Source organism: Heteronotia binoei, chromosome 9 (assembly GCF_032191835.1).
Source record: "Heteronotia binoei isolate CCM8104 ecotype False Entrance Well chromosome 9, APGP_CSIRO_Hbin_v1, whole genome shotgun sequence".
In the NCBI taxonomy this organism is placed as follows: Eukaryota; Metazoa; Chordata; class Lepidosauria; order Squamata; family Gekkonidae; genus Heteronotia; species Heteronotia binoei.
This window is the reverse complement of record NC_083231.1, coordinates 122,636,673-122,659,285: the sequence shown is the minus strand read 5'-3', so window position 1 is coordinate 122,659,285 and position 22,613 is coordinate 122,636,673.

The window sequence follows — 22,613 nt, the reverse complement described above, 5'->3', positions numbered from 1 at the left end:
CCAGTATCTCTCCCTGCATATCTAAACTGCAGGGTTTTAAGAACATAAGAGAAGCCATGTTGGATCAGGCCAATAGCCCATCCAGTCCAACACTCTGTGTCACAGAAGAACATAACAGAAGCCATGTTGAATCAGGCCAATGGCCCATCCAGTCCAACACTCTGTGTCACATAAGAACATAAGAGAAGCCATGTTGGATCAGGCCAGTGGCCCATCCAGTCCAACACTCTGTGTCACATAAGAACATAAGAGAAGCCCTGTTGGATCAGGCCAATGGCAAATCCAGTCCAACACTCTGTGTCACATAAGAACATAAGAGAAGCCCTGTTGGATCAGTCCAATGGCCCATCCAGTCCAACACTCTGTGTCACACAGTGGCAATATATGTGTGTGTGTGTGTGTGTGTGTGTGTGTATATACATACACACATACACATACACACACACAAAAAAACACACACACACACACAAACATATATATATACACACACACACATACTGTGGCTAACAGCCAGACACAAACCAGTGTAGTGTCAAAATGACCACTAGAGGGCGCAAAACATGTACAGAAGAGGGGGAAAAAACCAGGACAAAACAGGAACTTACAAGAGAGGAAAATGAGAATGTGGAAAAGCTCCCAGTTGGAAAGAATCCAAGAGTCTGATTATATATTTCTCATGGAAAACAACAGAAAAAATGACCTTCTCAGATGACTATAACAGCAAAAGAAATATTACCAATTTTTAAAAAGTAAAAATGAAATTTTAAAACTCAGCATTTCTAGTTCCAAATAGGGTGGGGTCAGATGAACAGGAGGGAATGGACTCAATTATTTTAAAGGGCATGTACAAAAGGAATCCATACAGGGGAAATTTCAGGGTGGGGTCCTTGTAACCAGGTTCTTCTAGAACTAGTCAGATCCACTTACTGAGTGCATGTTGAACTTCATCATTTTCTGATTTCCCATCCAACAAATATTTTGCTAGTTGCTGAGCTCCTGCAAGTATTACTGCATCTGAATATTTTACAAGAATCCAAGTCAGGAGATTCTCAAACAGTCGTATCTCTATATAAATACAAGCGCCCAACATTCTTCTGTACTCCAGCACTCCAAGAGCCAGTTTGGTGTAGTGGTTAACTGAGCAGACTCTTATCTGGGAGAACCAGGTTTGATCCCCCACTCCTCCACTTGCAGCTGCTGGAATGGCCTTGGGCCAGCCATAGTAGGGTTGCCAAGTCCAATTCAAGAAATATTTGGGGACTTTGGGGGTGGAGCCAGGAGACTTTGGGGGAGGAGCCAGGAGACATTGGGGGTGGAGCCAGAAGCAAGGTTGTGACAAGCACAATGACTCCAAAAGGAGTTCTGGCCATCACATTGAAAGGGACCACACAGCTTATAAATGCCTCCTCTTCATTGGAAATTATGAAGGATAGGGGCACCTTCTTTTGGGGCTCGTAGAATTGGACACCCTGTTCCAATCATTTTGAAAATTGGACTGTATTTTGAGGAGAGGTACTATATGCTATGCTGCAAATTTGATGTTTCTACCTCAAAAAGCAGTCCCCCACCAGAGCCCCATATACCTCTGGATCAATTTTCAATTAAACCCTATGGGAATTGGTCTCCATAGGAAATAATGGAGTGCCCAGCAGACATAAGAACATAAGAGAAGCCATGTTAGATTAGGCCAATGGCCCATCCAGTCCAACACTCTGTGTCACACAGTGGCCAAAAAAAATTATATACACACACACACACACATATACACACTGTGGCTAATAGCCACTGATGGACCTCTGCTCCATATTTTTATCTAACCCCCTCTTGAAGGTGGCTATGGTTGTGGCCACCACCACCTCCTGTGGCAATGAATTCCACATGTTAATCACCCTTTGGGTGAAGAAGTACTTCCTTTTATCCGTTTTAACCTGACTGCTCAGCAATTTCATCAAATGCCCACGAGTTCTTGTATTGTGAGAAAGGGAGAAAAGTACTTCTTTCTCTACTTTCTCCATCCCATGCATTATCTTGTAAACCTCTATCATGTCACCCCGCAGTCGACGTTTCTCCAAGCTAAAGAGTCCCAAGCGTTTCAACCTTTATTCATAGGGAAAGTGTTCCAGCCCTTTAATCATTCTAGTTGCCCTTTTCTGGTCTTTCTCCAATGCTATAATATCCTTTTTGAGACATTCCCCCCCCCCTCCGCTTTCTGATGACCCTGAAGCGGAGGGAAGACCTCCAAACCGGGGAATCCCCTGACCCCACCTGGGGATTGGCAATCTTAGTCATAGCTCTTGTAGGAGTTGTCTTTGAAAGGGCAGCTGCTGCAAGAGCTCTCTCAGCCCCACCCACCTCGCAGGCTGTCTGTTGTGGGGGGCGGGGAGGTAAAGGAGATTGTGACCGCTCTGAGACTCTGAGATTCAGAGTGTAGGTGGGATATAAATCCAGTTTCTTCTTCTTCTTCAGCTTGTGCAGCCACTGGAAAAGAGGAAGAAATGCCTGGGTTCCCCGGGGCAGGAGAGACTCGGGTTGTGAGCAGAGAGTTCAGACCACAGTATTGCAGTACTGCTGCTTTGCCACTCAGCGCCACGGGGCCGCCTGGAACAAGCCTAGTGCAAAATCGGTCTGAGTCTCCTTCAAGTAGTGAAGAAAACAAACTCTTTTTCTTCACTGATTTCCCAGGCTCCACCCCCAAATCGCCACGAGTTTTCGAACCTGGAGCTGGCAGCGCTGCCCTGCCCCCCACCCCCCGGCGGCCAGGGAGAACCGAGCAACCCTATTTCCCACTGACACCCTTCCCACCACCGTGCTCTTTTGCCCAGTGAGGTTGATGAGGCTGAAGCTTAGCCCTCGGGAAGGACTGCGTCCCTCAGACAAAATTCTGACCACTCAGTCTCTCACTGGCCACTTACCACTTTTCCCTTCAAAGGATCTATTGTGATGAATCATGAATTTGCGAATAGCCACTACAGCATTAGCTCTTTCCGATAGCTTTTTCAGCTTTAGGAGATCTAATTAAGAAGCAAAGAGAGAGAGAAAAGAACATTGTTTTGTCACATACAACCACACAACCCTGAGTTGGTTTGGTTTTTTAAAAAAAATGTCCAGGATTCTCATGGTTTTGTAAAATCCAAGGGCAGCCATGGTTCACTGCCTCCGTCCTGAGGGTTTGGGCTGCATTTGAATGAGGACATGGGGGGGGGGGCACGTCCTTCACATCAGAGAAGAGGGGACCAGTGTTCCCTCTAAGCTGAGTTGGCGTGAGCGAGCTCACCGTTTTTTAGCCTCGGCTTACATGTTTGTCTTAACTCAGGAAAAAACGGCCCCAGAGCAAACTAATTTATCCAGTAGCCAAATCACGTGCTCAGAACTTTAATGCCAGTATAGCTCACAAAGTAGAATTTTTGCTCACAAGACTCCTCAGCTTATCCAGGGGTGGCCAAACTGCAGCTCAGGAGGCACGTGTGGCCCTTTTGACATATTGTGATACAGTTTAGTATCTACTGTATATACAGGCTGTATACTGCCTGTGGCTTGGAGAATGAATGTAAAAAGTTAAAGTTGCTTTCTTTCCACTTCTCCCTCCCTACCATCTGTTTGCCTTCCCTCCTTTCAGCTCTCAAACATTTGAAGTTCATGTCTTGCAGCTCTCAAACATCTGAAATTTATTTTATGCGGCTCTTACATTAAACCAAGTTTGGCCACCCGTGGCTTATAGGGAACATTGCAGGAGACTGCTAGAAATTAGCCAGCTCAAGCAACCTCAGAAGCTTAGTTGGGAAACGGTAATGGTGGGTGGCCCTAGTGAGGTGAGGTTTTAAACAGAGGCTAGATGGCCATCTGACCGCAATGAAGATCCTGTGAATTTAGGGGGAGGGGTTTGTGAGTTTCCTGCATTGTGCGGGGGGTTGGACTAGATGACCCTGGGGGACCCTTCCAACTCTGTGATTCTATTAGGAAGAACTTTCTGACCATTAGAGCAATTCCTCAGTGGAACAGGCTTCCTTGGGAGGTGGTGGGCTCTCCTTCCTTGGAGGTTTTTCAACAGAGGCTAGATGGCCATCTGACAGTAATGAGGATCCTGTGAATTTAGGGGGAGGTGTTGGTGGGTTTCCTGCATTGTGCAGGGGGCTGGACTAAATGACCCTGGAGGTCCCTTACAACTCTGTGATTCTGTGATTCCAAGTCTGGGTGGATTTAGATTTACGTACATTAGGATCGTCAACCTCCATGTGATCACCAGAGATCACCTCAGATTACCGCTGTTCTCCAGGTGAAAGAGTGAAGCTCCCTGGATAAAACAGCTGCTTTGGAAGGTGGACTTTATACAGCAGTGCATCCCACTGAAGCCCCTCCTGTGCCCAAACCCAGCTGTTTCCAGCTGCCATCTCCAAAATCTCCAGGAATTTCTATTTCCCAACCTGGAACTGACAACCCTACACATTAGGGTTGCCAAGCCAAATCAAGAAATATCTGGGGACTTTGGGGGTGGAGCCAGGAGACATTGGGGGTGCAGCCAGGAGCAAGGGTGTGACAAGTAGAATTGAACTCCAAGGGAGTTCTGGCCATCACATTTAAAGGTACAGAACACCTTTTTAAATGTCTTCCTTCGATAGGAAATAATGAAGGATAGGGGCACCTTCTTTTGGGGCTCATAGATCAATTCCTCATTATACCCTATGAGAATCGATCTCCACATAGGGAATAATGAAGTGCTCAGCAGACGTTTCCCTCCCCCCACCCCACCCCGTTTCTGGTGACTCTGAAGTGAGGGATTGGCCTCTCTACTCACGAGCTGCAGACAACTTCTTCCAAGTAACACAGACACCCCAACCCAAGAGGAAGCCTTTCAATCGGAGACTGGAGCCTCTGGAGAGGGAAAGTCACATGGAGGCTTTGGGGAAGGGGCTTCCCCCCCGCTGGCCAGCTGACTGGGGGCGGGAAGGAGCCTGGGAAAGCGGAAGAACCCCCGCTGGGACCGGGGGATTGGCAAGCCTACTACACATGGGAAAGGGCAGGATTTTCAATGCTGCAGAAGATAGAACGAGGAGAGGTTCCCCTTCCCCAGATTTCAGCTCTGAATGACTCAGCTAAATTCTGAAGGAATGAGAATAAAAATGTTGTGTGTTTGGCTTTCAGCACACACCCCCTCCTCAAGGGGGGGGGGGAATAAGGACTACTATGGAGGAACCCAAAGTGTTTAAAGTTGTTGCAATTAATGGAGGATGTCTTTCATGAGCCACCTTGCTCATCTGATTCTCCTTCTTGCACCTGCAACCAGGGCTGGATCGCCCACTAGGCAAACTAGACGGTTGCCTAGGAGTCGGGTAGCTCCCAACTTTAATGCCAGCAGCTCACGAAGCAGAATTTTTGCTCGCGAGACTCCACAGCTTAGAGGGAACATCGGTCACGTCTCCCTGTCTGGGAAGAGTTCAAGAAGGAAAGCAAACCAGGGTAACTCTGAAAGCGTTTCCTTGACAGAAGAGTTCCACTTACACAGAATAATCATCACAATTGCGCCAGTAAAGAGGAGCAGGGTCATCAGTAAGGTGAAATATTTGCACGTGCAGCAATTCCATACAGGAAAGCTCATCCCTTGAAAGACAAAAGGAGAGACAATTCTGTTCGAGCCACCTAGAGCAAGCATCAAGCTTCAATGCATCCAACTAAAGTTGCCCGGAATTACAGCTCCAGGAATTACGACTGATCTCCAGGCTACAGAGACAAGTTCCCCTGGAAAAAGCCAGAGGCTTTGGAGGTTGGGATCTATGGCACTATAACCATTCCTCCCTACACCCTCTTCTCCCCAGTGTCCACCCCCAAACCTCCAAACTACAACAAACTGGCTTTCAAGGGTGTGACAAGCACAACTGAATGCAAAAAGGAGTTCTGGCCATCACATTTAAAGGGACTGCACACTTTATAAATGCCTTCCCTCCATTGGAAATAATGAAGGATAGGGGCACCTTCTTTGGGGGTGGGGGGGTGTTCAGTTTGTGAATTCAATTCTGGTTCAGTTTCTGGATTCAATTCATGGCCAAACTGTGAACCAAATCACATTTTCCTGTTTTGTGCCCATCCCTAGCGGTGGCAAAATAATAATTTTTAAAACTTTGTTGTCTTTCCCTTAATTTCCCTCTTTTCCATGTTTTTCTCCTCCTTTGTTTTCTCTCTTCCTATCATGATCTGCCATTCCTACTACACTTCTAATATTTTTCTCCCCCCCTTTATTTTTCAGTCTTGGTCTCAACTTCTTCTCATCCCCTTGGGTTGACAACTTAGGACACATTTAATTGCAGTACAGCAGCAAACCTTTGTTAATATTATGAACAAAAGGAGGGGAGTTAATATTTCCTTATCATCCATCAAAGTAGTAAAAGGACACTTCCTTTGCTCCACCCTTTGCATGAGTGATAATAGCCTTAGTGGTAATAAATGAGGAACAGAAGCTAGAACTTTCATTGTTGGAGATAACCAGGGCCAGGATTATTCTGATTCCTTTCATTTTTGGCCCTGGAACTCCATGATTGTGCAGATTCCTAGTGGTCAATTTTGAGATTCCTAATTTCATTTTCTGATGAGTTATGCCTGCCGCAAACAGAGGCTAGATGGCCATCTGACAACAATGAAGATCCTGTGAATTTAGGGCGAGGTATTTGTGAGTTTCCTGTATTGTGTAGAGGGTTGGACTAGATGACCCTGGGGGTCCCTTCCAACTCTATGATTCTAAATGGACAGACGGATGGACATGTGGATTCTATTAGATCCAAGTAGTCAGCTGTGTTGGTCTGAAGTAGTAGAACAAAATAGGAGTCAAGTTGCACCTTTAAGACCAACTTAGTTTTATTTAGAACGTAAGCTTTCGTGCGCTTTCTAAGCACACTTCATCAGACGGGGAATCCGGTACAGTGAGCAAAGCCACACATAGCTGATAGTCAGTGGCTCAGAATGCAAACTGGTACAAATTTAAGATCCAATGGCAGTATAGTAAAATTATCTGGTAGGGAGTGGTTTAGAATGCAAAATGGTGCAAATTTAAGATTCAATGACAGAATAGTAAAATTAACAAATAGAGCAAGCCTTTGATCTGAGTAGCATGAGCATGCAAAAGCAATAAAACAGTAATATGTCAAAATGTGAGAATGTCTGTTAATGACTATATTGTATTAAACCTGGGTCAAAAAGAAGGTATTTATATCTCAAGAAGATTTCCCATCCAACTAATTTTACCTTTTAACATGTAACATACGTATAGTTTGCTATTAGGAAAAAAATACATTAAAATTAGTGGAAGATGGATTCAGTATATGTAATGGAATAAACAGCCAATATCCCTGTTTGAGTATGCCAATACAGCTAAAAGAGAAATGCATTGGATAGTGATGTTCTTGTCCACCTAATTTACTTTTTAACATGTAAACATCATGCTAGTTTGGCATAGGAAAAAAAAGAAGGAATACAGTAAAACATAGCGAAAATGGGTTAAGTATATGCAATGAGATAAATAACCAATATCCCTGTTTTGAGTATGTCGATACAAAAAAATCATTCTGATACACTATTCTAAAAGAAGAAGAAGAAGATATTGGATTTATATCCCGCCCTCCACTCCGAAGAGTCTCAGAGCGGCTCACAATCTCCTTTCTCTTCCTCCCCCACAACAGACACCCTGTGAGGTGGGTGGGACTGAGAGGGCTCTCACAGCAGCTGCCCTTTCAAGGACAACCTCTGCCAGAGCTATGGCTGACCCAAGGCCATTCCAGCAGCTGCAAGTGGAGGAGTGGGGAATCAAACCCGGTTCTCCCAGATAGGAGTCCGCGCACTTAACCACTACACCAAACCGGCTGTCCGAGAAAAAGAGAAACACATTGGAATACTGTGGATGTATAACTTACTCAGTGAGAGTAATTATTGTTGTATTATTATCCTTGTTGTTGTTGATGATGATGATGATGATGATGATGCATGATTTAGATCCAGGTTGGGGGTGAGGGGCTGAGATGGAGCCTTTGTCCCATGGTGGCTCTCAGCAGCCTTGGCTGGGGTGACCTTGAACCCGGGTCCTCCAAGGAGCAGACAGGAACTCCTTCGCCTGCTGCCCCTGCTCCTTTATTTGGCTTTCCGAGTCTCCTGGGCCCTACTAGCTTTAAAGCATTTCTCCTGACTTCGTCCCTCCCCCTCAGGTCTGGTTTCTGGCCCTCCCCGGCATCCCCTCTGCACCAGCAGTAGTCACTTGAGAACGTGTAGCTTACGACCGGGTCTTCTCCTGCTGGAGGTGGATGGTTTCTGGCCCAGCTGGTGCTGTGAAGATGGTTTCAGGATTCCAGACTTACTCTTGCTAAAGGACACGGCTGATTTGCTCCGGCCGAAGCTCACTGGAAAAGGAAAACAAAAACAAAACAAAAAGTGAAATCAACGTTTAAAGTCTATAACGGGTGAACCCTCCCCACACAAGTAAAGGAAGAAACAAAGGCCCTTTTTGCCTGCTCCAAAGCAATGCATTAACCATTAAATCACAAGGCGATGTTGAGATGCCCTAACCCAAGCTAGCCCAATCTCATCTGATCTCAAAGGCTAAGTCAGGGTCAGTCCTGGTTTGTACTTGGATGGGAGACCACCAAGGAAGTTCAGGGTTGCTACGCAGAGACAGGCAATGGCAAACCACCTCTGAAAGTCCCTTGCCTTGAAAACTCTATGGCAGGGGTGTCAAACATGCAGCCCTGGGGCCGAATCAGGCCCCAGGAGGGCTCCTATCAGGCCCCTGAGCAACTGGCTGCCATCTGCTTCCTTCTCCCTCTCTCTTGCTTCCTTCTGCATAACAGTTTGGTGTAGTGGTTAAGTGTGCGGACTCTTATCTGGGAGAACTGGCTTTGATTCCCCACTCCTCCACTTGCACCTGCTAGCATGGCCTTGGGCCAGCCATAGCTCTAGCAGAGGTTGTCCTTGAAAGGGCAGCTGCTGTGAGAGCCCTCTCCAGCCCCACCCACCTCACAGGGTGTCTGTTGTGGGGGAGGAAGGTAAAGGAGATTGTGAGCCGCTCTGAGACTCTTCGGAGTGGAGGGCGGGATATAAATCCAATATCTTCTTCTTCTTCTTCTTCTTCTAACAGCTTGCTTTGCAAGGCTTGCTCAATCACATAGGAGCTACAGAGCAAAACCTCTATTTTCTCCATTGGCTGAGGCTCCTCCCTTGAGGACGAAGGGGGGAAGGCAGAGCTTGCTTTTCCAGGCTCTCTCAATCGCACAGCAGAGCTACTGAGCTAACCCTCTCTTCCTTCTATTGGCTGAGGCTCCCCCCCCCAATCCCCTGGGGATGGAAGGAAAGAGCCACAGCTTCTTTTGCCCAGTTCCCTGGATCCCATTAGAGAAATACAAAGAAAGCACCTTTAAGACCTTTATAAAGCTTATACCTCTGCTACCTAATCTTAAATAGGTACACACATGGCCTGACCCAACATGGGCTGGCCCAACCAGGTCTCATTTATGTCAGATCCGGCCCTCATAACAAATGAGTTCGACACCCCCGGGATTGCCACAAATGAGCTGCATTTTGATGGTTAAATAAATATTGAGATGGCTGTTGGAGAAGCAACAGCCTGTTAAGAGTCATATGAACACATGAACATATGAAGCTGCCTTATACTGAGTCAGACCCCCCTTGGTCCATCAAAGTCAATATTGTCTACTCATACTGGCAGCGGCTCTCCAAGGTCTCAAACTGAGGTTTTTCATGCCTATTTGCCTGGACCCTTTTTAGTTGGAGATGCCGGGGATTGAACCTGGGACCTTCTGATTACCAAGCAGAGGCTCTACCACTGAGCCACCGTCCCTCCCCTGATTACAGCGAAGGTTGCTGAAGGATAAGTTGATTCCACTTGTACCCCAGGGGGAGCATTCTGTGGTGAGGGATGGTGGCTCAGTGGTAGAGCATCTGCTTGGGAAGCAGAAGGTCCCAGGTTCAATCCCCGGCATCTCCAAAAAAGGGTCCAGGCAAGTAGGTGTGAAAAACCTCAGCTTGAGACCCTGGAGAGCCACTGCCAGTCTGAGAAGACAATACTGACTTTGATGGACCAAGTGTCTGATTCAGTATAAGGTAGCTTCATATGTGTTTGGGGTTTATTGAATGTTTTTTTTTTCTCTTGCAGTTCAGCCTACCTCTTGCTGTTTCTTTCCGCTATGTGTTAGTCTGTGTTAATCCTTGTGCTCTGAAAGCCTCTGTGTTGCATTAACAGCCTGCAGTCAGTTATATCCTTTCTGAAAAATCCTGTTGCAGCAAATTCTTTAAAAGCAAACTCGAAAGTGTGGAGAGCATTATTTTTCTGAACTCTGCCAACAATGGCTACACTCTCGAAGGGTTTGTTTGTTTTGAGCAGAATGCAGTTCCGGCTGGCTTGATGTCTGGGGGTGTGGCCTAATAGGCAAATGAGTTCCTGCTGGCCTTTTCTGTAGAAAAAAACAATGGTAACATCAGGGGTGTGGCCCGATACGCAAATGAGTTCCTGCAGGGCTTTTTCTACAAAAAAGGCCTGCCTGTCTCTGTAGATTATCACAGCCCTGTGACTGAAAAGGAACCAGAAGTTTACCTAATTCCAGGTGTCAAGTGCCGACTTTGTAGCCCAGCCAAAGATCACTCATGTTTGTCTCTTTTTAGATCTTTTTTTTAAAAAAAAAATCAATCCAGTCTTTCTTGAAATGAGTAAATATGAAAGAATTACTATAATACAAAATACACAAGTCAATGAACTCATATATACGGGTTGCCAATCGGGGCAGGGGATCTCCTGGTTCATAGGCACTCCCTCTGCTTCAAAAAGTGGGATGTGGGGGGGGGGAATGTCTGCTGGGCACTCCATTATTCCCTATGGAGACCAATTTCCATAGGGTATAATGGAGATCGATCCGAGGTTATCTGGGGCTTTGGGGGGCTGTTTTTTGAGGTAGAGACACCAAATTTGCAGCATAGCATCCAGTGCCTCTCCTCAAAATGCCCCCAAGTTTCAAAAAGGGGGTCCAATTCTATGAGCCCCAAAAGAAGGTGCCCCTGTCCTTCGTTATTGCCAATGGAGGGGAGGCATTTAAAAGGTGTGCGGTCCCTTTAAATGTGAGGGCCAGAACTCCCTTTGGAGTTCAATTGTGCTTGTCACACCCTTGCTCCTGGCTCCGGCCCCAAAGTCTCCTGGCTCCACCCCCAAAGTCCCTAGATATTTCTTGAATTGGACTTGGCAACCCTCGGCCTGGAGAGCTCCTGGAATTACAAATGGTATCCTCCTGATATCATAAGAAAGATGATTAGAAATGCCAGAATGATACCCAGGGCCCGCTCGCTACAAGACAAGCCCAAAGAAAATGCCAACAAACACCGCTGGTGCTCACCTACAGCTCACAACTCCAGCCAGTTCAACACGTTATTAATGACCTACAATCTGTGCTGGATACTTCCCTCACAGAGACATGGCGGGGGGGGGGGGGGGGGCGGGGCAGGGAGCATCCGTTCTGGCTTACAGACAGCCCATTAACCTAAAACAAATTCTCACCCGCAATGATAAACTACTGAACAGTAACATGGACTCTGGTGCCAAGGCCTGCAACAAACCAAGATGCCAACTTTGCTCTCCTATCAGTGGGCCCAGCAATTTCAGCCATGCTATGACAGGTTCCTACTCCAGCTCATCCTCTATTCTGATTTGTGCCATCATGTGCCAGCAATGCCCTTCTACCCTCTACACTGGAAAAACAGGCCGGACCCTACAACAGGGGTGGCCAACGGTAGCTCTCCAGATGTTTTTTGCCTACAATTCCCAGCAGCCCCAGCCAGCATGGCCAATGGCTGGGGCTGATGGGAGTTGTAGGCAAAAAACATCTGGAGAGCTATCATTGGCCACCCCTGCCCTACAACAAAGAATAAATGGACCTACGTCTGACATTAGAAATCATAACATTAAAAACCAGTATGTGAGGTAGGGTTGCCAATCCCCAGGTGGGGGCAGGGGATCCCCCGGTTTGGAGGCCCTCCCGCTGCTTCAGGGTCGTCAGAAAGCGGGGGGAGGGGAGGGAAATGTATGCTGGGAACTCTGTTATTCCCTATGGAGATTTATTCCCATAGAAAATCATGGAGAATTGATCTGCGGGTATCTGGGGCTCTGGGGGGGCTGTTTTTTGGGGTAGAGACACCAAATTTTCAGTATAGCATCTAGTGCCCCTCCCCAAAATACCCCCCAAGTTTCAAAAAGATTGGAGCAGGGGGTCCAATGCTATGAGCCTCAAAAGAAGGTGCCCCATCCTTCATTATTTCCTATGGAAGGAGGGCATTGAAAAGGTGTGCCGTCCCTTGAAATGTGATGGCCAGAACTCCCTTTGAAGTTCAGTGATGCTTGTCACAGCCTTGATCTTGGCTCCACACCTGTCTCCTGTCTCCACCCCCAAAGTCTCCTGGCTCCACCCTCAAAGTCCCCAGATAGTTCTTGAATTGGACTTGGCAACCCTAGTGTGAGGGGGGGGGGCAGCATTTTAACCTTTCAGAATATTCAGTTGCTGACCAAAAAGTAGCAGTTCTCTTACAAAGGAATTTCAAAGGGAGATTAGAGAGAGTGCTGAATTGCAACTGATAACGAAGCTCAAGACAGTGCATCCACTTGGACTCAATCGAGACCTTGGTTTCCTGTCCCAGTACCAATTTCTGCACAAAAGAGTGTGGAGCAACAAGCATCTGAAAAAAGGCACAAAAATCAATGTTTACAAAGCAGTTGTGATGACAACCCTCATTTATGGCTCCGAATCGTGGGTTTTATACCGTCATCACCTGCGACTCCTTGAGCGCTTTCATCAGCGCTGCCTTCGCACCATCCTCAACATCCACTGGAGTGACTTTGTGACCAACACTGAAGTCCTCAAGAGGGCAGAGGTTACAAGCATCGAGGCACTGCTGTTGAAGACGCAGCTGCGCTGGGCAGGGCATATTTCTAGGATGGAAAACCACCGCCTTCCCAAGATTGCCCTGTATGGCGAACTTTCCACCGGCCATCGAAATAGAGGGGCACCAAAGAAGAGGTACAAGGACTCCTTGAAGAAATCCCTTGGCACCTGTCGCATCAACCATCACCAGTGGTCTGACCTAGCCTCAGATCGCAAAGCATGGAGGCACACCATCCACCAGGCTGTCTCTTCCTTTGAGAACGCACGCATAGCTGGTCTTGAGGACAAAAGGAGATCGAGGAAGAATCGCACTGCTACAGCACCAACCCCAAATCAGACTTTTCCCTGCAGCCACTGTGGCCGGACCTGCCTGTCCCGCATTGGTCTTGTCAGCCACCAGCGAGCCTGCAGCAGACGTGGACTACTGCACCCTTCTTAAATCTTCGTTCGCGAAGTCAAGCCGAGAGAGAGAGAGAGAGAGACTACCCCTCTGCATATCATACCTCATCCAATCACGCTACTATTCCTATTCACCTGCTGTTGTCACTGGGCATCTGAAATCACTCCACTCTCCAAAATATAGGGACTGGTGGACTCACATTCTGGCTGTATCTGAACAAGTCAGCAGTGACTCCCGAAAGCTCCTTCCCTGCCACACGTTTTGTGAGTCTTTAAGGTGCTACCAGATTCTTGCTCTTTTCTACTGCAACTGATCTTCGGACAACAGGGAACAGTTCCCCTGGAGGAAATGGCGGCTTTGGAGGGCGGACTCCATCTCTTCCCCATACCCTGCCCTTCCAAGGCTCCAGCCCCAAACCTCCAGGAACGTCCCAGCCACAGTTGGCAACCCAAACCTGAAAAGAGATCCTGTGAAGAGAAAATACAAGTAGAAGCATCATACCTCTCCTCCTGGCACCACGACTTACAGCTCTTCGCAAAAAATAGCTTTTCATCTTCTCTTCTGTTCTCTCCTTGGGGTCGTAACATGGGCTACACCGTTCAGACAAGGGGAATGCAGTATCACATTTAGCCAAATGGGAGACAACTCGGAATGTAAGATGGAGGCCACCCTCAAGGAGAAGTCTATGGGGGAAAGCAGATGATCCTGAATTTAGACCACCTTCTCAAGAAAAGACAACAGAAACTGATGTATATCCTCAAATCCTCTGATTTCTGCTGTCCGTGCCTCTAAGGAGAATATCATAGAATCATAGAGTTGAAAGGGACCTCTAGGGTCATCAAGTCCAACCCCCTGCACAATGCAGGAAACTCACAAATACCTCCCCCTAAATTCACAGGATCTTCATTGCTGTCAGAGCGCCATCTAGCCTCTGTTTAAAAACCTCCAAGGAAGGAGAGCCCACCACTTCCCGAGGTGGCCTGTTCCACTGAGGAACTGCTCTAATGGTCAGGAAGTTCTTCCTTATGTTGAGCTGGAAACTCTTCTGATTTAATTTCAACCCACTGTCAGCCAGATAGCACCACCAAACTCTTACCATCTTCCATCCATGCTCCTTTCTCTCCTATTAATGATTTTAATTGCATGTATGCATGTTAATTGATTCATAACATCTGTAAATGTAAATTCATAACCTCTGTAGAGTTCAACTGCTGGTCAGGAAAAGTACCAAATGTTCAGGACCACCTGAATTTTTATGAGTAGCTAAAGAAATAGATCTATGGTTGGTTGGTTGAAAACAAGTGCTGGTTTTAGCCTTGAACTCTTGCTCTGAGAATTTAATGAGTTACCAAATTGTATTCTAGATTCAGATGTGTAGCTGTGTTGGTCTGAAGCTACACAATGAATTTTGAAACTATACTAAATTATATCAGCTCAGGATCTACCTTAAAATGCTTCTTGAATTGCAACAGTCACAATAAAGCCATACTCCCATCACACTTTTAAAATTACTTTCTCCTATGCAGCCACAGTGGCATTATGAAGGTGTCCACCTTTCAGAGCCGGTGCTAGGCTTTCTGGTGCCCTAGACGAATCACCCACTAGTGCCCTTCCCCATTAGTAAAAAAAATATATAGGGAAAACGAAGAGCCCCGAACTTGAAACTTTTCAAATTTTAAATTTACTTTAGGGTTTGTAGAATCTTTCGGGCTCAAGTGCCGTGTTCTACTGGAGAAAGTTTTCCTTCCAGACGTTTCGTTCTCAGCTGCGGAGAACATCCTCAGTGGCGTTGCAGCTGGAGCAGGCGCTCTGACCTTCTTGGCTGCTGGGCATTGAGTGAGGCCAGGGCTCAATGCACAGCAGCCGAGAAGGTTAGAGCGCCTGCTCCGGCTGCAACGCCACTGAGGATGTTCTCCGCAGCTGAGAACGAAACGTCTGGAAGGAAAACTTTCTCCAGTAGAACACGGCACTTGAGCCCGAATGATTCTACAAACCCTAATGATGATGCCAGCCGTGAAAACCTGAAATCTTTTAATTTACTGATTTTAATTTTAATTTAAAAACAAAAACAAAACTGTGATAAGTTATTAAAAAATTGTGAGAATAAGTGCTTGCCGGTCACACCAGGAAGGAAGGTGGTGGAACTGGATGAGGTGGGAGGCCAAGTCGCACATCGGGAAGAGGGGGGTGGCTTGACTTTGTTGAGGGCAGCTTGATGATGGGAGAGGACAAGGGGACGGTGGTCAGGATCCAGAGTCAGGCATTGGGAGGGGGTACCCACTGGCGCCCCCTAGGCAACTACCTACTTTGCCTACTCCCACACACCGGCCCTGCCACCTGTCTACTTTATAGGTTTTGGTTATTGCCCCCTCTCCTTTTTTGTAGGGGCAAATATTAAAATCTGTATCTTAAGAGTTCTGCAAAATTCTGTATCTTAGAGTTCTGCAAAATTCTCAAAGGAGGGTTGAGCAATGGAGCCGGAAGCAAGTATTTGGGGGGCAGGGGAGGTCAGAAAGAAAGAGCACACTGAAATGTAGAGGTTTTAGAGCTTTGCTTAGGCCTGCGGAAATATCAGAAATATAACTTTGTTGGTCTTAAGGGTGCTGCTGGACTCAAACGTTGTTCAAATTGTATTCTAGTTAGGGAGGGGAAGGCCTGGGAAAAAAGAAAAAAATAAGGAAAATCCCACCCACCCCCACCCCCAGATGTCTTCCACTCCCATTTCAGGGAGAACTAAAAAATCTTTTTAAAAGCTTTACTGGGAGGAGGGCTTCCACAGCTGTGTAGTGTTCTAAGCATGCCACAGCCGGCAGGAACACTGCAGGGAAGGGGAAAATGTTAATGGATTCCCCTAAGGCAGGTATGTCCAACAGGTAGATCGTGATCTACCAGTAGATCGCGGAGGGGTCAGAAGTAGCTCACCAGCCCCACTTGGTCTCATGGTTTGCTGGACAGGTGTTTAGGTTTTTTGATGATTGTTTGGTGTGGTGGTATTTGATTATTGGTGCCAGCATGATGAATTCTTATTTTACTTTTAGAACTGCATGTGTGGTTTTGGCATCATCCAGAGGTCTTCAGTTCCTGTTGATCTTTAATACTTTGGGACAGCGACAGTTTTGGACCAGATTCAGCCAGTGTTAACTTAGCACCCCAGCCACCCCAGTATAACGAAGATGGGTGTTCCAAAGAAGAGCAAAACCTACTTTCATGATGAATGGGAAATCCCATCCCACTTTCATGATGAATGGGAAATGGACTACTTCTTCATCATGGTGAAAGACAAGTGTTGTTGTCTACTTTGTAATGCCGCTGCATCCTTGCCCAAAAAGGGTAATCCGGAGCGTCATTATAAGGCTCTGCATAGCAATAAGTTTGATGCTGATTTTCCACCCATAAGTGATATTCGTAAACTGACGCTCAAAGAACTTAAATCTAAATTGGCTGCACAGCAACAGTTGATGGTGAAGCCGAGGTCACATTCAGTCAATGCAACCATGGCATCCTTCAAGGTCAGCAACCTGATCGCAAAGAAATGCAAACCTTTCAATGAAGGAGAATTTCTTGAAGCAGCAGACAATCTTTTTGAAGGATTTAAGAATAAGGAAGAGATCATAGCCGCTGGTCAAGATGTACAATTGTCAAGAAACACCGTCGTGCGGCAAAGAGAAAAGATGTGTGGAGACACAACTGAACAACTGTTGGAGAATGTTTCAGTTTGGGTTGCTTTCTCACTCCAACTGGATGAATCTACAGACATAAGAGACATAGCCCAGTTATTAGTCTTTATCTGGATGGTTTTTGAAGACTTCAGTGTTAAAGAAGAACTACTTAGAATGATTTCTTTAAAAGAGAGAACTACCGGTCAGGAAATATTCAGTTATTTCCATTCTTTTGTGACAAAATGTAATCTTCCATTGCATAAACTTGTTTCCATCATTACTGATGGAGCAAGAGCAATGACCGGTGAGGTTAACGGATTCATAGGCCTCTGAAGACAGCGTGACGACTTTCCAGATTTCCTTTCTTACCTCTGCACCATTCACCAGCAAGTTTTGGCAAGCAAGAGACTCAATACAAAGACTGTCATAGACATCACTTTCAAAACTGTAAATTCAGTTCGTGGAAGATCACTTCAAAGATGGCTTTTCAATCTTACTCTTGACGAAGGGGCAGCGGAAATCATTTTGCACACAGATGTAAGGTGGCTAAGTAGGCACAAATTTCTGCAAAGTTTTTGTGATTTGCTGAATGAACTAAGAAGGTTTTTGAAGGAGAGGGGAGATGACAAAGCAGAGTTGGAAGATGAGGAGTGGTTATGTGATCTGGCATTTCTCGCTGACTTTACAGGCGAACTAACTGATATGAACATTGAACTACAAGGTAAAAACAAGTGCATTGGCGAGATGATGAGTACAGTTTCATCCTACAAGAGCAAATTTGAGCTAATGATGACTGACCTTGCAAACAACACTTTTGAACATTTTCCTAATACTCAGGACCATCTGGGACAATATCCCAATTTTGTTTTTCAAAACGAGAAGTATGTGACAGAAATCTGCTCTGTTATCCAGGAATTCGAAAAAAGATTCTGTGACTTCCAAAGAATTGAAAAAGTTGTGGAGTACTTGTAGGGTGGCCAGACCGTCCCGGTCTCCCGGGACATTCCCGGTTCTGGCCACCCAATCCCGGATCCCGGCCTGCCTATACCGGGACCATTAAAGGTCCCGGTTTAGGCAGCCCCGGAGCCGGTGGGCCGCGGGCGCCGGCGGGGAAGGCGGCGAGGAAGGCGGCGAGGGAGGGAGGGAGCGTCCCTGCGCATGCGCAGGGACGCTCCCTCCCTCACTGGCCGCCTTCCCCGCCCGCGCGCGGGGCCCGGCGGCAGTGGTGGAGGCCTCTCCGTGGCCTCCGCTGGTCGCTGGAAGCCCTCCAGAGACTCTGGAGGGCCTCCAGCGACCAGCGGAGGCCGCGGAGAGGCCGCGGGGCACCCGGCGCTGGTCCCGGAAGGCCTTCCAGAGCCTCTGGAAGGCCTTCCGGGACCAGCGCCGGCCAGCGAAGGCTTCCCCGCGGCCTCCGCTGGTCCCTGGAGGCCCTCCAGAGTCTCTGGAGGGCCTCCAGGGACCAGCGGAGGCCGCGGGGAGGCCGCGGGGCACCCGGCGCTGGTCCCGGAAGGCCTTCCAGAGCCTCTGGAAGGCCTTCGGGGACCAGCGCCGGCCAGCGAAGGCTTCCCCGCGGCCTCCGCTGGTCCCTGGAGGCCCTCCAGAGTCTCTGGAGGGCCTCCAGGGACCAGCGGAGGCCGCGGGGAGGCCGCGGGGCACCCGGCGCTGGTCCCGGAAGGCCTTCCAGAGCCTCTGGAAGGCCTTCGGGGACCAGCGCCGGCCAGCGAAGGCTTCCCCGCGGCCTCCGCTGGTCCCTGGAGGCCCTCCAGAGTCTCTGGAGGGCCTCCAGGGACCAGCGGAGGCCGCGGGGAGGCCGCGGGGCACCCGGCGCTGGTCCCGGAAGGCCTTCCAGAGCCTCTGGAAGGCCTTCGGGGACCAGCGCCGGCCAGCGAAGGCTTCCCCGCGGCCTCCGCTGGTCCCTGGAGGCCCTCCAGAGTCTCTGGAGGGCCTCCAGGGACCAGCGGAGGCCGCGGGGAGGCCGCGGGGCACCCGGCGCTGGTCCCGGAAGGCCTTCCAGAGCCTCTGGAAGGCCTTCGGGGACCAGCGCCGGCCAGCGAAGGCTTCCCCGCGGCCTCCGCTGGTCCCTGGAGGCCCTCCAGAGTCTCTGGAGGGCCTCCAGGGACCAGCGGAGGCCGCGGGGAGGCCGCGGGGCACCCGGCGCTGGTCCCGGAAGGCCTTCCAGAGCCTCTGGAAGGCCTTCGGGGACCAGCGCCGGCCAGCGAAGGCTTCCCCGCGGCCTCCGCTGGTCCCTGGAGGCCCTCCAGAGTCTCTGGAGGGCCTCCAGGGACCAGCAGAGGCCGCGGGGAAGCCGCGGAGCAGCCGGCGCTGGTCCCTGGAGGCCTCCAGAGGCCAGCGCCGGCAGCTCCCTCCCTCCCTCGCCGCGAGGACGCCGCCGGAGGACTCCCCGCCGCCGCTGGACTCCGCCGCCCTGGAATAAGGTAAGGGGGCCGAAAGCGGGGGGGGGGCGGGGGGCATCCTTCCTTTCTTCCCTCCCTCCTCCCTCCCTCCCTTCCTTCCTTCCTTTCTTCCTTCCTTCCTTCCCTCACTCCCTTCCCTTCCCTCCCTCCTCCCTTCCTTCCTTTCTTCCTTTCTTCCTTCCTTCCCTCACTCCCTTCCCTTCCTTCCTTCCCTCCCTCCTCCCTCCCTTCCTTTCTTCCTTCCTTCCCTCACTCCCTTGCCTTCCTTCCTTCCTTCCCTCCCTCCTCCCTTCCTTCCTTTCTTCCTTCCTTCCTTCCCTCCCTCCCTCCCCCCTTCCTTCCTTCCCTCCCTCCCTCCCCCTTCCTTCCTTCCTTCCCTCCCTCCCTCCTTCCTTTCTTCCCTTCTTCCCTCCCTCCCTTTCTCCCTTCCTTCCTTCCTTCCTTCCCTCCCTCCCTCCTTATGTTCTTATGTGACGCAGAGTGTTGGACTGGATTGGCCACTGGCCTGATCCAACAGGGCTTCTCTTATGTTCTTATGTGACGCAGAGTGTTGGACTGGATGGGCCACTGGCCTGATCCAACAGGGCTTCTCTTATGTTGTTATGTGACGCAGAGTGTTGGACTGGATGGGCCACTGGCCTGATCCAACAGGGCTTCTCTTATGTTGTTATGTGACGCAGAGTGTTGGACTGGATGGGCCACTGGCCTGATCCAACAGGGCTTCTCTCATGTTGTTATGTGACGCAGAGTGTTGGACTGGATGGGCCACTGGCCTGATCCAACAGGGCTTCTCTCATGTTCTTATGTGACAAAGAGTGTTGGACTGGATGGGCCACTGGCCTGATCCAACAGGGCTTCTCTTATGTTCTTATGTGACACAGAGTGTTGGACTGGATGGGCCACTGGCCTGATCCAACAGGGCTTCTCTTATGTTCTTATGTGACGCAGAGTGTTGGACTGGATGGGCCACTGGCCTGATCCAACAGGGCTTCTCTTATGTGACAATACTGACTTTGGTGGACCCAAGCACTGATTCAGTGTAAGGGAGCTTTGTGTTTGTGACTGGAGTGGACAATACTGATTTTGGTGGACCCAAACACTGATTCAGTGTAAGGGAGCTTTGTGTTTGTGACTGGAGTGGACAATACTGACTTTGGTGGACCCAAGCACTGATTCAGTGTAAGGGAGCTTTGTGTTTGTGTCTTCTGGTGCAATTTTGTTCTCAGATCCTGTATTTACTTCATCAGTATATAGGATAAGGCACTTTCTCAACTGTGCTGCATAATGCAGCCTATTTATTTTGTCCTGTTTGCTCTGTTGGCTCTATCTGCGCCACCTTCATCACTTTCGGGGTGTGGATCCCCCAGTGGGGTGGTCTCGCGACTCCCTCCGCCGGCTGTTTCTGATAGCCCTGCACCCCCTCTTTCATTTGATATGTGTCCCGTGCGGATGCCACCCTCCCGCCGGGAGATGCCGCAAAATGAGCCCCCTTGAGGCTTATGGCGGCAGGGCTCGGGGGAAGCGAGCTAGACTGCTGTTCTTTTGAGGTGTTATAGAGTGTTTCGAGCCCGTCCCTGTGGCATCGGTCCCATCGTTGTGGGGCCCAGGGGGCCGGCGCAGCGGCACGCCGAAGCAGCCTGTCACTAATAACACAGGTCGAGATGCAGGACAGGAACCTGGAAGTGACCGACAGGCTGCTTCAGTGTGCCGCTGCGCCAGCCCCCTGGGCCCCACAACGATGGGACCGATGCCACAGGGACGGGCTCGAAACACTCTATAACCCCTCAAAAGAACAGCAGTCTAGCTCGCTTCCCCCGAGCCCTGCCGCCATAAGCCTCAAGGGGGCTCATTTTGCGGCATCTCCCGGCGGGAGGGTGGCACCCGCACGGGACACATATCAAATGAAAGAGGGGGCGCAGGGCTATCAGAAACAGCCGGCGAAGGGAGTCGCGAGACCACCCCACTGGGGGATCCACACCCCGAAAGTGATGAAGGTGGCGCAGATAGAGCCAACAGAATAAACAGGACAAAATAAATAGGCTGCATTATGCAGCACAGTTGAGAAAGTGCCTTATCCCATATACTGATGAAGTATATACAGGATTTGAGAACAAAATTGTTTCCGGCGGTGATATTTGGGGGATTTTTGGGGACGTCACAGGAAGTGCTGTGAAGTCACTTCCTGTTTCCGGCAGTGGCACTTGGGGGAAATGATGTCATTTGGGGGAAGTGATGTCACAGGAAGTGATGTCACTTCCCGTTTCCGGCAGGTGATGCGGGGAAATGATGTCACAGGAAGTGATGTCACTTCCTGTTTCCAGCGGTGGCATGACATCACCGGAAGTGACGTCACCGGAAGTGACGTCACTTCCTGTTTCCGACGGCGCACGCTTCGCGCGCGCACACCCCTACCTTCCCCCCCCCCCCCAGGTGTCCCTGGCTGGCCTTCAGACATTATGGTCACCCTAAGTACTTGTCATACCCATTCAAAGCAGACATGGACATTAAAGAAACTGCAGCTGCTATCAGTGAAAATTACCCATTGAACAAGGCATCTCTTGAAAACGAAATAGTAACCCTTAAAAATGACATTCTTCTCAAGACCCGTGCTGAGCAAGAATTGTTTTGGAAGCCAGTGCCTAAAGACAAATTTCCCAGCTTGAGAAGATGCAGTGAAGATGTACACTCCTGTTTCGGTTCAACAGGGATCTGTTGAGGCTGAGTGAGTGGGCGTCATTGTGGCAGATGAGGTTCAATGTGGCCAAGTGCAAAGTAATGACGGCAGGAGCGTGCGCTGAGTGCAGGTAGACCAAAGCAGTAACTTGCCTTAGCAATACGAACGTAGATATGAAGAGCCAACACACCAGTTTGGTTGTATAACAAACCGTGTATTATTCGGATATTTACAGTGAAGTTATATACAGATACAGTCCAGAGTAGCAAAGTGCTTCACCAGTAACCCATATACATAGAGAGAGAAAAACACTCTGGTACTCTGCTGCTTATATAGTACTGCCCACCAATCAGGTAAACTGCTGACTCATGATGATTCCTCTGCACAGATCCAGATATTGCCAGTCCTTGCATCAGCCAGGTTGAGTGGTCCTGTGACTCTTGTCATGTGATTAGCTGTCACCTTGACAGTTCTTGATCTAGCATGCTTCACAGCAGGCTACATAATACTAACACACCTCCTTAGACTGCTAGTGAACACATGCCTAATAATTCA